Below are 18,249 nucleotides of genomic sequence, written 5' to 3'. Positions count from 1 at the left end.
ATTATATTGCAAAGTGATAATCCTTGCAATTTTCTATTGCATTGCAAATGTCAATTATATTGGAACGTGATATTCCATTGCATTGTGCTATTGCATTGCAAATGACTGTCATATTGCAAAGTGATATTCCATTGCAATATTCTATTGTATTGCAAATTACTATTATTTTGCAAAGTGATATTCCATGGCAATGAGCATTTGCATTGCAAATGCCTGCTACAATGCAAAATGAGGTTCAATTGCAAAGTCCTATTGCACTGTAATGATGGTCAGGAGGCAAAGCGATATTCCATTTTATTTTTAAGTTACATTGCAAATTGCTATTATATAGCAAAGTGATATTCCTTTGCAAAGTTCCATTGCATTGCAATGACTATTATATTGAAAGGTTATGTTCCATTGCAATGTTTGATTGCATTGCAAATGACTTTTATATTGCAAAGTGATATTCCATTGCCATGTTCTATTGCATTGCAAATGACGATCATACTACAAAGCGATATTCCCTTGCAAATTCCTATTTCATTGCAAGTGACGGTTATATTGCAAAGTGATACTCCATTGCAATGTTCTACTGCATTACAAATGTCAATTATATTGCAAATTGATATTCCATTGCAATGTGATATTGCATAGCAAATTACTATTATATTGCAAAGTGATATTCCACTGCAATGTACTATTGCATTACAAATTACGATTATGTTGCAGCGATATTCAATTCCAATGTGCAATTGAATTGCAAATGACAGCTACAATGTGAAGTGAGGTGCAATTGCAATGTCTTATTGCATTGCAAATAATGATCAGAAGTGAAAGCGATAAACATAGAAACATAGAAGAAAGGAGCAGGAGTAGGCCATTCGGCCCCTCGAGCCTGCTCCGGCATTCAATGCGATCATGGCTGATCATCCAAATTCAGTACCCTGTCCCTGCTTTCTCCCCAAAACCCTTGATCCCTTTAGCCTTAAGCAATATATCCAACTCCTTCTTGAATATATGTAAGAAGTCACACAACACCAGGTTATAGTCCAACAGTTTTATTTGAAATCACAAGCTTTTGGAGCGCTGCTCCTTCATCAGGTGAAGTGGAGAGATGCATAAAGGCACAGCTTATATAGTCAGAGAATAATGCCAGATGATTACAGGTAATCTTTCTAACTGCCATTTATCACACCTTGGCAGAGAGATAATGACAGCAATCAAAGATGTGAGTGGTGTCCAAACAGGTCAGTCAGGAAAACATTATATCAAAGAACAATGTGGTGGGGTCACAAGGGTTCAAATGTTGCAGATGCTGGGGTCTGTAAGAAAAACAAAAAACAGACAAAAAAACATTTTTATTTGCTAGAAATCACAGCAGGTCCAGCCGCACCTGTGTAGAGAGAACAAGTCAACGACGACTCGAGTCTGGATGACCCTATGTCAGGTGGAGTTACATGTAGTGTGAGAGGAACCCAAGATCCCAGTTGAGGACGTCCTCATGAGTGCAGAACTTGTCTATCAGTTTCTGCTCTAGGATTTTGCATTTTCATGTGTCTCGAAGGCCGCCTTGGAGAATGCTTACCCGAAGATCGGAGGCTGAATGTCCTTGACTGCTGAAGTGTTCCCCGACTGGTAGGAAACACTCCTGCCTGGTGATTGTTGTGTGGTGTCCATTCATCCGTTGTCGCAGTGTCTGCATGGTCTGGCCGATGTACCATGCTCCGGGGCAACCTTTACTGCAACGTATGAGGTAGACAATGTTGGCCGAGTCACATGAGCATGTACCATGTACCTGGTGGGTGGTGTCCTCACGTGTGATGATGGTATCTGTGTTGATGCTCTGGCATGTCTTGCAGAGTTTGCTGGGGCAGTGTTGTGTGGTGTCTTGGTCACTGTTCTCCTGAAAGCTGGGTAATTTGCTGCGAACGATGGTCTGTTTGAGATTAGGTGGCTCTTTGAAAGTGAGTAGTGCAGGCGTGGGGATGGCCTTAGCGAGGTGTTCATCATCATCAATGACATGTTGAAGGCTGCAAAGTGCATGGCGTAGTTTCTCCGCTCCGGGGAAGTACTGGACGATGAAGGGTACCCTGTTGGTTGTGTCCCATGTTTGTCTTCTGAGTAGTTCTATGCTATTTTTTGCTGTGGCCAGTGGGAACTGTCGATCGACGAGTCGAGCGTCATATCCTGTTCTTACGAGGGTGTCTTTCAGCGTCTGTAGGTGTCCATCACGTTCCTCCTCGGCTGAGCAGATCCTGTGTATTTGCAGGGTTTGTCCATAGGTGATGGGTTCATTAATGTGGTTAGGGTTGAAGCTGGAGAACTGGAGCATCCTGAGGTTGTCCGTGGGCTTTCATTGTTTCTAAAGTGCATAGGTCGTCCTGAGGTGGAGAAAGGCACTCAGGCAATGCAAGTCTGAGAAAAGCGTGCGAGCCTGAGGGGAAACAGTGCAAGAGGACAACAAATAAAATCGGGAGAACCGGTGCTAGCGAGTCAGTGAGAGCGGAGAAAGAGAGCCTGAGGGAAGAAAGAAAGAAACAACGGTAGAAAAAAGAAGGATAATCGTTTCAAACGAGAATATGTGAGAAATCAGCCAATTGTGGGAATAAAATTCAGAGCATAGCCGGCACATTTTGATCTTCCTTCTATCGCTCACTCATTTGAACTATTCCTGCCGCATTGAGCCTGACATTTACCATAATGATAAGAGGAGAGAACAATAGGGAAAGTTTTGCCCTCCTGATCACACGTTCTCAGACTAATGGAATGAAAATCACAAGTGATCCTCATCCTGAACACAGAGCCCAGCTCACCACCTGCATATACAGAATGGACCTTCTCTTATCCTTGCCTGTATGAAACTTTCACTGTCTGGATAGGTTGGAACGAAAAAAATATTCGTTTTATGTTATTCGGATTGGAGCACAGGAGCAGATGGGAGCTGCTGTTTCACCGCAAGTTTGGATGGGCGAACGGTGAAACGGCGGAGGGATGGTGGGTCGACAATGGCAGCACAGGGGGTCACGGTCGATAGATTGTAAAAAATGTAAGAAACAAAAATGTAAAAGTGGTGGATATCTGAATAAGTGAGACGCAGCAGGTGTGGAGAAGAGTGAATGAACCGGCTGAATTCAGTTGGTTGGGTGACGGTGTTGGCAGCGCTCGGTGCTGGGTTCAGGACAATTATGGACCAGAGGAAATTCTGCAAATCTATCTTAATAACAACTGAAGGGAAAGTTTAATAGGGACCCATGAAGAAAATACAAAACAAACCGCCTTGACTGAGTGATTTATTGTTGTTGATAAAGCGGCGAAATTGATGAAAGCCACAATATTTGTCAACGTTGGGATTTAAACCGGCGGCTTTACAGAGGCTGGAAACATGAATCTAGCGGCTTAGACCGGACGGCCACGCTAGCACATAACTATGCTGCGATTCTGATACTAGTGAAAGATCCAGCTTGTTCCCAATGAATTCTGGGATACTTGAAGATGTTAACCCTCTCAAAGAACGGGATTGTAAGAAATAGCTTTTAGATTCAAGGATGGGTTTTAATTAATGCTGAGAACAAAGACTGACAACATGCTGCTGGGAACAGATAGCAGAAAGGCAAGCAAGGTCGAATTTCAAGCATCAAAGACAAATAGAAGTGATAAGAGAATCGTAAAATGCAAGGAAACCTGCACATTTGCAGACTGCGAGACGCCACTTCACGAATTAAACTTCGGAATGTGTGTTCACAGCCCTCAGTAGAACCATTGTCTAAGCACGGTCGGTCCTCACAGGAAATAAGGGTACAAATTAACAACTAACATTGTACTAATCGCAGAATAGATGAATCACTGTGGGCTTTGTATGCACCCTGCTTGTTCGACAGTTCAGGATAAGATATTTTTTCTCAAGCAATAAACTATGCCTACAATGGGGAAGAGATAACAGCAGGAATAAGGTGAGTAGGATGAAACGCTAACATCTGTGCCTAGCATAGTCACCCCTGATTTCAAGGGGTGGGCCCGAGAGTTGAGTGACCAACCACATAAACCATTTAAGAGTAATTGTTGTGATGCTGTTTGTACGTGTGCGCCCCCATTCTGTAGTAGGTGGGCATTGCTTATAGTATTGTATAACTTGAATTAACCAATTAATTGGCCTTTGAGAGTGCACCACTCGATTGAGGAAGCTGAGGCGCTCCCTTGTGCATAAGTCTTTTAATTGCTTTAATAAATGCTGAACTTGTCCTCAATTCTGTCTCCGTCTGTGGTTTCTCCAATTTCGAATCTAACAGTTGGTGTCAGAAGTGGGACACTGCAGGTAAGAACCATAAGAGTTAAAAGACACTGGAATTGACGGTTGAAGCGAGAACCGCGTCGTGTCCTAAGGAAAGACGTCAGAGTAAGGCTTCTAGGAGGAACACAGACTCGCTCGTCCGCCATCGGGGCTTAAAACCATGTTTGAGCCAGTCAGTATTAAATTACCCACATAGTAAATTATTCCTCCTGGAGACCACGGACTGACGGATTTGATTAGACATAAATGTAAAATTCTGATTTAGAGCATAAGGTGATACATTTGTGCCGATAAAGGCTAAGATAGAATATAAGAATATAGGTAACAGTTAATACCGGTCACATGGGTGAAGAGGGGAGACCTCTTTCACCGGGCGTTCTGGCTTTGGCCACCAGTGTTACTGTCATTCAACGGGTCCGAGAAGTTAATTTGAAATTTCAAAGTGAGATGATTGAAAAGGGGTGGAAAGGAACAAGCCCAGTAGTTGACCAAATAAAGTGGTGGGCGGAACAAAAGGATGTCAAACAATCTAATTATGACAAAGGGATCACCCGAAACGTTGACTGTATTTTCTCTCCACCGATGTTGCATGGCCTGCTGAGTTTTTCCAGCAGTTTCTGTTTTATTTCGGATATCCATCATCTGCAGTATTTTGCTATCAAGCTAATTATGGAGCGGTTTTGTGTGCTAGTTGGATGGATCAGATGGGACCCATAATTGGGGACAAGGGGGGCAGACCGGCCTCATTACAAGGATTTTTTAGACATGGGCAGGAGGCTAAAGTCGAAGTCAGTACTCTCCTGAATATAAGGCCAGCAGAGACTGAGAATCTAGACGACTTAGGTAGCTGGGGTGACATTGTCGAGGCTCTACAAAAAGAGACTCGAGATACGTCGAACTTAAATCTCGGCCCCGTTCGGGGAACATAGAGGTTCAACGAGTCGAGACCACCCAACCCACGTGCCCCCCCGAATACACTCGTATCTATGCCCCCCTTTACCGCTTCCGTCTGGTGCTGAAAAATCCAATCCCGTGGCCCCCGTCCGAGTTAACCAGGCAGTAGGGGCACAAAACCCAGAGATAGGTGGACAGGGTACGATGGGCGAGGCACAGGCTTTTACGCCCCAGGAGAGATCCAGCGTCATCCTTCTCATTCCCGAACTCAAATGACACAATCCTAACGTCGAAATATGGGCAAGAATACGAAGCGCTGCTCGGCACTTTAATTTGTCCATACAAGACATAAAATATAATATCGAGGTGAAATATCCCTCTATGTTTTATCGGGCGTTGTGACAGCATGTCCTAAAATCCCCAGCCATGGCGGTGGAGTTTAAGATCCAATTCGATGGTTTGAAAACTTGGGTTCAGACCGCACTGGGCAATGGCACCGCTACCTGGATGGGGCTCACCGCCCTGTGCTAGAGTCCTGCAGAAAACCCCGATGTACATTGTTCCATTAATTGAGCAGTATGTACACTGGGGCCAGACAAATGACATTCCTGCTAATCACGATGTGCCACGGATTATAGATAATCTATCCGGGGACTGGAAAGGCCCTACCAAACCGCCCTCCGAATGGGGGCCAACCCTCAGGTCACAGAAGCTGGAATCCGGGAGTGGGCTGGTCGACATTTTGGGCTCCACCAGGCGGATCTTTATGCCACCCGTCAAGGTCCCACCCCAACTTCTCTGCCCTGGTCCACGAAAGCGACCATGGGCATTATAACAGAGCCTATAGCAGTCATACAAGAGGCTCAACTCTGCTACAGTTGTAACGCACCAGGCCACTTGGTTAAGGATTGCACCCAGCCGGGAGTGAAGTGCACCAATTGTGGGCGGACAGGGCATCAACAGGCCGACTGTAACCGGGGCTGAGACCGACCGACCCGCTTCAGGCCCTCAAGGACCAACCAAGAGAGGCTTGTCAAACCAAGAGTTGGAGGCGCACCGAGCCCTCCTCGTCAGCTACCAGGACGAGCCGGTCTCCCTGGTCTTGGAGCCGGGGTCCACACGCCCGTGTCTAAATATACTGTTAGGAGGCCGGCAGCACTGTGTCCTTTTAGACACGGGAGCCTCGGTGTCGATAACCGACACAGGATTTCCCACCTTAGATCAAAGCATTCAGGTTAGTGGAGAAAGTGTGGTCCCCCATCGGAGTGTTCCACTTCCCCTGCAACTGTCGCCAGGAGGTCATACCTGTTGGGTTACCCTGTGGGTAGGTCCCAACGGTGAGGGACAGCTCTTAGGTATGGACATCCTCCATCAGATAGAGGCAAACTTTGTCCTAAGGGCTCATCTATTGGAAGTGGGGGGACCCAAGGGTGGAGATTTCCATTCCAGGAATATAAAGCCCGACAATGTAGAGTAAAAGCCCTCCGCCTGCTAAAGCATGCATCGGCGCAGGAAGGAACATGCGGGAGAGTTTGTGAGATTTGCTCTCTTACATGGGCGGAGGAAGGACCATGGGGGAGATTTTGTGAGACTTACCCTCTCACATGGGCGGAGGAAAGACCATGGTGGAGAGGTTGTGAGACTTACCCTCTCACATGGGCCGAGGAAGGACCATGGGTGAGTGTTTCTTAGACTTAACATCTCACATGGGCCACCCACAAATTAGACTGTGGTAGAACGGATAAGAACCCAATTAAGGTCCACGGTCCCTACCACGAGGACCACCAGCAATACCCCCTCCGAGCAGAAGCCCAACGGGCCATCGAGTCCATAGTAGTAGACTTATTAGAAACCGGTTTGTGACAAAGACCTGTTCCCGTACCAACTCGCTGGTATGGCCAGTGCTGAAACCAGATGGATCCTGGAGAATGATCATTGTTTATACGGCTCTGAATCGGGTCACTCTCAAGCTCCATGACTTAGTGGCGAATCCCGCCACTATTCTAAACTGCCTCCACCCAGCCCTGTCCATATTCACGGCACTGGACATCCAAAATGGATTTTGGACATGTCCTTTGAATCCCGGGTCCGAAGAGCGTTTCGCTTTCACTGTCGAGTCCACCCAATGTATTTGGACCTGGTTGCCTCAGGGATTTCACAGTGCCCCTACTATTTTTCACGAGAGCCTGGAGAAGGCTCCCCATGCAAGCATTAGCACATACCCGAAAGCAAGATTCTGCCTGTATTCAATATATAGATGACATTCTCATTCGTAGCCCCTCACCCTCAGCTCATCTGGACGCCCTGATGTGTCTCTGATATGGCTTTAGTTCTAGGGGGGTTCAAACTGAATCTGATCAAAGCTCAAATTGGGATTCCTCGGGTTCCTAACTTGGTCAGATCATCTCCCCTGAGGGAGGGACAGTGACCCCCGAAAGTTTTCCAGCGCTCTTGCAGATGCCGCGACCCATCACCGTCTCTGTCCTGTGAAGCGTGATGGGATTGTTTAACTATTGACGGACCTACCTAGCCGACTTCACCTAATTGGCAAGCCCTGTAAACGACCTCCTAAAGGGAGGGCTCCAGGGAGAGGCAAGGCTGAATTGGACACCAGAGGCAATTGAAAGCTTTGAGATGGTCAAAATCAGTTTGGCCAACACATCTGCCCTGGGTCTCCCGGACCCAGCTAAACCATTCTGTATAATGCGGTAGTGGGATAATCCCGGAACGAATGAATACGACCGATAGGATATTACTCCTGCCCGATACCATCCTCCATGATGGGACAGGCCTCATGTCTGGTGGCCACTGATTGTGCAGCCTGGGCGGTAGAAGCAATAGAGTCTATGGTAGGTCCCGGGAAGGTAATCCTTCACAACCGCCAGAGCCTCATGACACTGCTTGCAGGTAGCCTGAATACTATTTCCAACCAGAAATGTGCGAGCTGGGAGGCTTGTATATGAGGTAGGGAGGTTCGGATCGAGGTGCTAACCGAGCCTCGAGCGAACCCAGCATCCTTCCTAATCGACGAAGGGACCCCCCATGACTGCACCACTATCTTACATATCGATTGTCAGGGACCCATAGCCGAGACCTGCCTAGAGATATACGGGAATGGGTCCAGCTATTACCACGAAGGTCGACGGGTCACCGGATGGGCAGTAGTAGGTCCGTCAGGACAGACCCTCACCCAAGGGGCCCTGGGGATGGGAGGAGCCCAGCTGGCTGAAATCACCGCCCTCACTAGACCATTCAATTGGCAGAAGGAACAACCGCCAATATCTATAAAGGCAGCAAATATGCCTACTCGGTCATCCACGACCACCACCGCCTGTGGCAGCGGCGGAGATATTTGACTACTTTAGGCAACACTATTTAACATGCTTCCACGATCGTCGAACTCCTTCGGGCAGTGGACGGCCCCACGCTGGGGGCGGTAGTCAAGATTCACGCCCAGCAGGCAGGGGAGACCCCAGAAATCCAGGGTAACCGAGCCACTGATTTGCGCGCCTGACGGGCCGTGTTGGCTCTCCCTGTGATGGCCCTTAGTCCCAAGGAAGTATTACGAACTAAAGAGGCTTCCCCGGCCGACGATTTAATGAATGATATGCTCCTAACCGGATACTTTTCTGAGTCCGCTGAGAATATACAGTGTTGGGTGCGTGAAGGAGCGTACAAAGACCCTAGTGTGTTTTGTCATCACACGACCGAGTACGTGGTTCCAACATCGATTCGCCGTGCCCTGATACAATCTTACCATGAGCCTGCGCATTTGGGAGGGTATAAGTTATATTACATTATAGCTGCCACCTGGTGGTGGCCCAGCATGGCCAGAGAGATCCACGAGTATGGGCGACTATGTCTACCTTGCCTCCAAACAGGAATCGGGGGTAACATTCGAGTATATATGTGGCATGTCCGGCGGCTCAGGTGAAGCTGGACGCACTTACAAATGGATTTCGCAGGACCCCTACCCCGCAGCGGCGGGTATAACCATGTCTTAGTAATCATCGACCTTTTACCTTTTGGGTCGAGGCCTTCCCCACTAGGAAGAATACAGCCGAAGTAGCTGCAAAAATCCTAGCGATGGAAGTCATTCCCCGTTGGGGGGTGCCTTACCAGATAGATTCCGACCAGGGAACCCACTTCACCAGCAAGGCCATGAAGCAGGCTTTAGCCCTCCTGGGGTTACGACAACGGTTCAACATCCCTTACCATCCACAATTCTCAGGAATGGTGCAACGGATGAGCCGTACTGTAAAACAGTCTGTGACTAAGGCCATTTTACAGACCGGAGAAGGGTGGCATGCAGTCCTCCCCACCATTCTTTGGGGCATACGAGCCACGCCAGCCACAGGCACTGGCTTAACCCCTTTCGAACTAATGCCAGGACGAGCTATGGTGTTACCCCAAGACGCACCCCCTCAGGGTACGGGGGACACTTCCCAATTCCAGACAACTCTCCAGACATATCTATGCCTGATCAGTGAGGACAATCAGGCCAAACACTTTCAGGTTCAACACTTACAGGAGGCAGATGATGCCAAGAGACAAAGGGGAATTTGGGATGTGCCTCCTCGGGTAGGACAGTGACTGGTGGTTCAGCGACCGGTTCGAGGTACCTTTGAGCTACGGTGGGATGGGCCCTTCCAGATCCTCCTAAGTACAGGAACCTCGTTTGCCTACAGGAAAAATTGAATGAAATATGGAAACACTGGAGCCAGATCAAGCCAGTGATAGAGCCCGGGGAAGAGATTTCCCCATCTCTTGGGGACATTATGATTAAAAGGAAATAATAACGAGTATTGACTTGTCTTCTCTCCCCTATATTTGATCAGGGCCGGATTTCGAAGGACTAATCGATTCTTCGGGTCGCTATTTTACCTATATCTTTCTTACAGATGTGCGGGTGTAACCTATTTACGGCCACCATTCCAGGGATCTCGACCTTTCGACGATCCAGTTTATCGACTTAACCGTGAACTCTCACTACTATACGACTCCAACCTTCCTCGGAACTCAACCCTTGACTCTAGAGTTCCGATTATCTCCCTTTTCTGGTAAGATTACTGGAGCCCTCGTTCTACATCCCAACAGAACTCAGAATCTTTTATTTACCCTACCACGCACAGAGGAGGTAGGCTGGTTGCGAGACACAGCTGCTCTTTGGGAACCGCTGGTTTCGGGACTGGAGGAGCTTCACGAGGGGATATCCAGTCCCTTTTATAGACCCTCCTGCCTCTGAAGGAGGACAGTGCAAAATGACTTCAAACATTCCCGTCCGACAGCTGCTAACCATCACCGAATTTCGATAATCAGGTAAGTTACATTGAGCCACTGTCACAAGGCCACCACCTCCGCCTCAACGTCACGTATGATGTAGCTTTAACCCCGCTCCGACCCTTGTGCCCACGGCTAATAATAGGACAGACCGAAAGAGGGCTGGAGACAGACAGAGGGTCAGAGGGAGAGAGAGAGAAATCCTGCTAGTTAGCACAAGCTAGTGCCGAGATTGCTAAATGGACTGGACTCCTTATGCCTGGTGGTGGTATAGGATAACGATGGGGTGGCTTATCTTGGGAATGATAGGGTTACTGTTCAGCGAACAAACGACACCTACCACAGCGCTGTGGTTCTGCGCTGACTGGCTGGGAGCCCCCTTTTTCTGTGAGTTGGCCACTGGTCCAGTGTAAACACACAAGGGGGTCTGTACCAGTAAAATCACAGGAAGGAAGGACAGGATAGGTTGCCAGAATAATGCGGGGCGTTCGGACCCCTTATGTATGCCTACCGTAGAGAGATGACAAACTTTCGGGATTACACCTGAACCAGAGGGGAACCAATATCCTTACGGGGAGGTTTGCTAGCACTGCTGGGGGGGGTTTAAGCTAACTTGACAGGGGGAAGGGGTACAGAGTGGAGCTATAGCAGGGGGTGATTTACAGCCAAATACAGAGGAAAAAGCAAGGCAGAGCAAATATGTGAAAGCAAAAGGGAATATGGCAGGGCTGGAAGGCAATTATTTTAATGCAAGGAGTCTTGCTAATAAGGTGGATGAACTGAAGTTGTTGTTGAACACATGGGAGTACGATATTGTTGCCATCACGGAGACATGGTTGAGGGAGGGTCAGGACTGGCAGCTCAATATTCCGGGGTATAGAATCTTCAGGCAAGACAGAGGGGGGTGTAAAAGGGGAGGGGGTGTTGCAATATTAATTAAGGAGTCAATTACTGCTGTAAGGAGGGATGATATATTAGCGGGTTCCTCTAATGAGGCCATATGGGTAGAACTTAAAAACAAAAAGGGGGCAAGCACTTTGCTGGGAGTTTACTATAGGCCCCCAAACAGTCAGGGGGAGACAGAGGAACAGATATGTAGGCAAATCTCAGAAAAGTGCGAAAATAATAGGGTAATAATAGTGGGGGATTTCAACTTCCCCAATATTAATTGGGATAGTCAGAGTATAAAAGGCTTAGAGGGTGCAGAATTCTTAAAGTGCATCCAGGAGAGCTTTTTGAGCCAACATGTAGAAAGCCGTACAAGAGAGGGGGCGGTACTGGACCTAATTCTGGGGAATGTAGCCGGGCAAGTGGTGGAAGTGTCAGTAGGAGAGCATTTTGGCGACAGTGACCATAATTCGGTGAGATTTAAGGTGGTCATGGAAAAAGACAAAGACGGCCCGGAAATAAATGTTCTAAATTGGGGGAAGGCCGATTTTAATATGATAAGGCAGGATCTGGCCAAAGTGGACTGGGAGCAGCTACTTATAGGAAAATCCACATCAAACAGTGGGAGACTTTCAGAAGGGAAATAGAGAGAGTACAACGCCAACATGTTACTGTAAAGGTCAAGGGTGGGACCAACAAGCAAAGGGATCCTTGGATGACAAGGGATATACAAAAATACATTAGAAATAAAAGGGAGGCTTTTGGCAGTTACAAAAGACTAAAGACGGAGGAAGCCCTAGTGGAGTATAAAAAGTGCAGGGGCATACTTAAAAAAGAAATTAGGAGGGCGAGGAGGGGCCATGAAATAACACTGGCGAGCAAAATAAAGGAAAATCCTAAGATGTTTTATAAGTATATTAAGGGCAAAAGGATAACCAGGGAAAGGGTAGGGACCATTAGGGACCAAAGTGGCAATCTGTGTGCAGAGCCAGAGGATGTAGGCGGGGTTTTAAATGAATTTTTTGCATCTGTGTTCACTATGGAGAGAGACGATGCAGACATAGAAATCTGGCAAGGGGACTGTGACATACTTGAACATATTAGCATCGAGAGGGAGGAGGTACTAGCGGTTTTAGCAGGCCAAAAAAGTGGATAAATCCCCAGGCCCGGACGAGATGTATCCCAGGCTGTTGTGTGAGGCAAAGGAGGAGATTGCAGGGGCTCTGACACAAATTTTCAGAACCACTCTGGCCACAGGGGATGTACCAGAGGACTGGAGAACAGCTAACGTAGTACCATTATTCAAGAAGGGTAGCAGGGATAAACCAGGGAATTACAGGCCAGTGAGCCTTACATCTGTGGTAGGGAAATTATTGGAAAAAATTCTGAGGGACAAAATTAGTCACCACTTGGAGAGGCAAGGTTTAATCGGGGATAGTCAGCATGGCTTTGTCAAGGGTAAATCATGTCTGACCAATCTGATTGAATTTTTCGAGGGGGTGACTAGGTGTGTGGATGAGGGAAATGCTGTGGATGTGGTTTACATGGACTTCAGTAAAGCTTTTGACAAAGTCCTGCATAGGAGACTGGTCAAGAATGTAAGAGCCCATGGGCTCCAGGGTGCCTTGGCGCGTTGGATCCTAAACTGGATGAGTGGCAGGACGCAGAGGGTGATGGTCGAAGGTTGCTTTTGTGACTGGAAGCCTGTGTCCAGTGGGGTACCTCAGGGATCGGTGCTGGGTTCCTTGCTGTTTGTGATCTGCATAAATGATTTGGATGAGAATGTAAAAGGTATGATCAGTAAGTTCGCAGATGACACGAAAATTGGTGGGGTGGTAAATTGCGAGGAGGAACGCCTCAGGCTACAGGACGATATAAACGGGTTGGTCAGATGGACAGAAAAGTGGCAAATGGAATTTAACTCTGAAAAGTGCGAGGTGATGCATTTTGGACGGACAAATAAGGCAAGGGAATACACAATGTGTGGTAGGACACTAGGAAGTACACAGGGTCAGAGGGACCTTGGTGTACATGTACATAGATCCCTGAAGGCAGGGGAACAGGTAGATAAGGTGGTTAAAAAGGCATATGGGATACTTGCCTTCATTCGCCGAGGCATAGAATATAAGAGCAGGGAGGTTATGATGGAGCTGTACAAAACGCTGGTGAGGCCACAGTTGGAGTATTGTGTGCAGTTCTGGTCGCCTCACTATAGGAAGGATGTGATTGCTTTGGAGAGGGTGCAGAGAAGATTCACCAGGATGTTACCTGGGATGGAGCGCCTCAGCTATGCAGAAAGGCTAAACAGGCTGAGGTTGTTTTCCTTGGAGCAAAGAAGGCTGAGGGGGGACCTGTTTGATGTGTACAAAATGATGAGGGGCATAGATAGGGTAGATACAGAGGAACTTTTCCCCTTAGTAGTGGGGTCAATAACAAGGGGGCATAGATTCAGGGTAAGGTGCAGGAGATTTAGAGGGGATTTGAGGAGGAACTTTTTCACCCAGAGGGTGGTTGGAATCTGGAACTCACTGCCTGAAAGGGTGGTAGAGGCAGGAACCCTCACAACATTCAAGAAGCATTTGGATGAGCACTTGAAATGCCATTACATACAAGGCTATGGACCAAATGCTGGAAAATGGGATTAGACTGGACAGGGATTGATGGACGGCGCAGACACGATGGGCCGAAGGGCCTCTTTCTGTGCTGTAAAACTCTATGACTCTATGACTCTATTCACAGTCTGTCCCTCTCAGTGCACACAACACCCCAGATAACCTGCACAATTCATGAAACAATAGCAATCTACCACGTGTCTATTCACAGTCTGTCCCGCTCAGTGCACACAATACCCCAGATAACCTGCAAAATTCATGAAACAAAAGCAATCTACCTCCTGTCTATTCACAGTCTGTCCCTCTCTCAGTGCACACAATACCTCAGATAACCTGCACAATTCATGATACAATAGCAACCTACCTCCTGTCTATTCACAGTCTGTCCCTCTCTCAGCGCACAAAATACTCCAGATAACCTGCACAATTCATGAAACAATAGCAATCTACCTTTTGTCTATTCACAGTCTGTCCCTCTCTCAGTGAACACAATACCCCAGATAACCTGCACAACTCATGAAACATTAGCAATCTGCCTCCTGTCGATTCACCGTCTGTCCCTCTCAGTGAACACAATACCCCAGATAACCTGCACAATTCATGAAACAATAGCAATCTACCTCCTGTCTATTCACAGTCTGTCCCTCTCTCAGTGCACACAATACCCCAGATAACGGGCACAATTCATGAAACAATAGCAATCTACCTCCTGTCTATTCACAGTCTGTCCCTCTCTCAGTGCACACAATACCCCAGATAACCTGCACAATTCATGAAACAATAGCAATCTGCCTCCTGTCTATTCACAGTCTGTCCCACTCTCAGTGCGCACAATACCCCAGATAACCTGGACAATTCATGAAACAATAACAATCTACCTCCTGTCTATTCACAGTCTGTCACTCTCTCAGTGCACGCAATACTCCAGATAACCTGCACAATTGATGAAACAATAGCAATCTACCTCCTGTCTACTCACAGTCTGTCCCTCTCAGTGCACACAATACCCCAGATAACCTGCACAATTCATGAAACAATAGCAATCTACCTCCTGTCTATTCACAGTCTGTCCCTCTCTCAGCGCACACAATTCTCCAGATAACCTGCACAATTCATGAAACAATAGCAATCTACCTTTTGTCTATTCACAGTCTGTCCCACTCTCAGTGCGCACAATACCCCAGATAACCTGGACAATTCATGAAACAATAACAATCTACCTCCTGTCTATTCACAGTCTGTCACTCTCTCAGTGCACACAATAACCCAGATAACCTGCACAATTCATGAAACAATAGCAATCTACCTCCTGACTATTCACAGTCTGTCCCTCTCAGTGCACACAATACCCCAGATAATCTGCACAATTCATGAAACAATAGCAATTTACCTCCTGTATATTCAGTCTGTCCCTCTCAGTGCACACAATACCCCAGATAACCTGCACAATTCATGAAACAAGAGCAATCTACCTCCTGACTATTCACAGTCTGTCCCTCTCAGTGCACACAATACCCCAGATAACCTGCACAATTCATGAAACAATAGTAATCTGCCTCCTGTCTATTCACAGTCTGTCCCACTCAGTGCAAACAATACCCCAGATAACTTGCACAATTCATGAAAAAATAGCAATCTACCTCCTGTCTATTCACAGTCTGTCCATCTCAGTGCACACAATACCCAAGATAACCTGCACAATTCATGAAACAATAGCAATCTACCTCCTCTCTATTCACATCCTGTCCCTCTTTCAGTGCACACAATACCCCGGTTAACCTGCACAATTCATGAAACAATAGCAATCTACCTCCTGTCTATTCACAGTCTGTCCCTCTCAGTGCACGCAATACCCCAGTTAACCTGCAGAATTCATGAAACAAGAGCAATCTACCTCCTGTCTATTCACAGTCTGTCCCTCTCTCAGTGCACACAATACCTCAGATAACCTGCACAATTCATGAAACAATAGCAATCTACCTCCGGTCTATTCACAGTCTGTCCCTCTCTCAGTGTGGACAATACCCTAGAAAACTGCACAATTCATGAAACAATAGCAATCTACCTCCTGTCTATTCACAGTCTGTCCCTCTCAATGCACACAATACCCCAGTTAACCTGCACAATTCATGAAACAATAGCAATCTACCCCCTGTCTATTCACATTCTGTTCCTCTCAGTGCACACAATACCCCAGATAATCTGCACAATTCATGAAACAATAGCAATCTACCTCCGGTCTATTCACAGTCTGGCCCTCTCTCAGTCACACAATACCCCAGATAACCTGCCCAGACACTGAGACATTTGCAGTGAATCTTTTGTTAAGGGAGGGAAAGGATAAGGGTGCTGATTCCTGAGCTCAGTGTCCAGGCAGCTGAAGCACGGCCGCCAATGCTGGAACCGTGTAAACCTTGTATGTGAAAGGGGCATGAATTGGAGGAGCACCATTATCTCGGCGGATTTTGTGGCTGGAGGAGGTTACAGAAACAACAAGGGGGCTAGGACATTGAGGAATTCGCAAATAAGAATGAGAATGCTTAAGTCCAGATGTTGCCTGACCGGGAGCCAATGTAACCCATGGCTAATGGGTAAACAGGATTGATGCGAATTTGGATATGGGCAGCAGAGTTTTAAATGAGCTTGCTTATGGAGGGTACAAGGTGGGAGGCCAGCCAGGAGACCATTGGAATAGTCGAGTCCGGATGTAATGAAGAGCACGAATGAGGGTTGCAGCAGCAGCTGAGCTGAGGCAAGGGTGGAGACTGAGAATATGGCAGAGGTGGAAGTAGGCAAACTTTGTGATTGGGAGGATATGGGGTCCTAAGCTCAGTTAATGGTTAAATGGAACGCCGATTTGAACATCTGTCCATTCACAGTCTGTCTCCCTCCCAATTCACACACTGCCCCAGATAACCTGCCCAAGGTCTGATACAATAACCGTGGGACACTTGACCATTCACAATCTGTCCCACTCCCAATTCACACACTGCCCCAGATAACCTGCCTAAGGTCTGATAAACTAACTGTGGGACACTTGACTATTCACAGCCTGTCCCACTCCCAATTCACACAATGCCCCAGATAACCTGCACAAGGTCTGATACAATAACAGTGGGACACTTGACCATTCACAGTCTGTCCCACTCCCAATTCGCACAATGCCCCAAATAACCTGCCCACGGTCTGATACAATAATCGCGGGACACTTGACCATTCACAGTCTGTCCCACTCCCAATTCACACAATGCCCCAGATAACCTGCCCAAGGTCTGATACAATAACAGTGGGACACTTGACCATTCACAGTCTGTCCTACTCCCAATTCACACAATGCCCCAGATAACCTGCCCAAGGTCTGATACAATAACAGTGGGACATTGACCATTCACAGTCTGTCCCTCTCCCAATTCACACACTGCCCCAGATAACATGCCCACGGTCTGATACAATAACAATGGGACACTTGACCATTCACAATCTGTCCCACTTCCAATTCACACACTGCCCCAGATAACCTGCCCACGGTCTGATACAATAACAGTGGGACACTTGACCATTCACAATCTTTCCCTCTCCCAATTCACACACTGCCTCAGATAACCTGCCCAAGGTCTGATACAGTAACAGTGGGACACTTGACCATTCACAGTCTGTCCCACTCCCAATTCACAGAATGCCCCAGATAACCCGCCCAAGGTCTGGTACAGTAACAGTGGGACACTTGACCATTCACAGTCTGTCCCACTCCCAATTCACACAATGCCCCAGATAGCCTGCCCAAGGTCTGATACAGCAACAGTGGGACACTTGACCATTCACAGTCTGTCCCACTCCCAATTCACACAATGCCCCAGATAACCTGCCCCTGGTCTGATACAATAATAGTGGGACACTTGACCATTCACAGTCTGTCACACTCCCAATTCACACACTGCCCCAGATAACCTGCCCCTGGTCTGATACAGTAACAGTGGGACACTTGTCCATTCACAGTCCGTCCCACTGCCAATTAACACACTGCCCCAGATAACCTGTCCCTGGTCTGATAGAGTAACAGTGGGATACTTGACCATTCACAGTCTGTCCCACTCCCAATTCACACACTGCCCCAGGTAACCTGCCCCTGGTCTGATACAGCAACAGTGGGACACTTGACCATTCACAGTCTGTCCCACTCCCAATTCACACAATGCCCCAGATAATCTGCCCAAGGTCTAATAGAATAACTTTGGGACACTGGGCCATTCACAGTCTGTCCCACTCCCAATTCACACAATGCCCCAGATAGCCTGCCCCTGGTCT

At 47.4% G+C, this 18,249-nt stretch overlaps 2 pseudogenes; one reads left to right on the top strand and one right to left on the bottom strand.

Annotated features, from left to right (window-relative positions):
* Positions 1-1,435: 1,435 nt before the first annotated feature.
* Positions 1,436-2,326, bottom strand: LOC147087306 (uncharacterized; annotated as a pseudogene).
* Positions 2,327-4,612: 2,286 nt separating this feature from the next.
* On the top strand, positions 4,613-5,737 carry LOC147087305 (uncharacterized; annotated as a pseudogene).
* Positions 5,738-18,249: the final 12,512 nt, after the last annotated feature.

The sequence above is a fragment of the Somniosus microcephalus genome, unplaced genomic scaffold (genome assembly GCF_052327205.1).
Source record: "Somniosus microcephalus isolate GS21.2 unplaced genomic scaffold, FLI_Smic_1.0 unresolved_chr6, whole genome shotgun sequence".
Lineage (NCBI taxonomy): Eukaryota > Metazoa > Chordata > Chondrichthyes > Squaliformes > Somniosidae > Somniosus > Somniosus microcephalus.
This window is presented reverse-complemented; position numbering and strand designations above follow the sequence as displayed.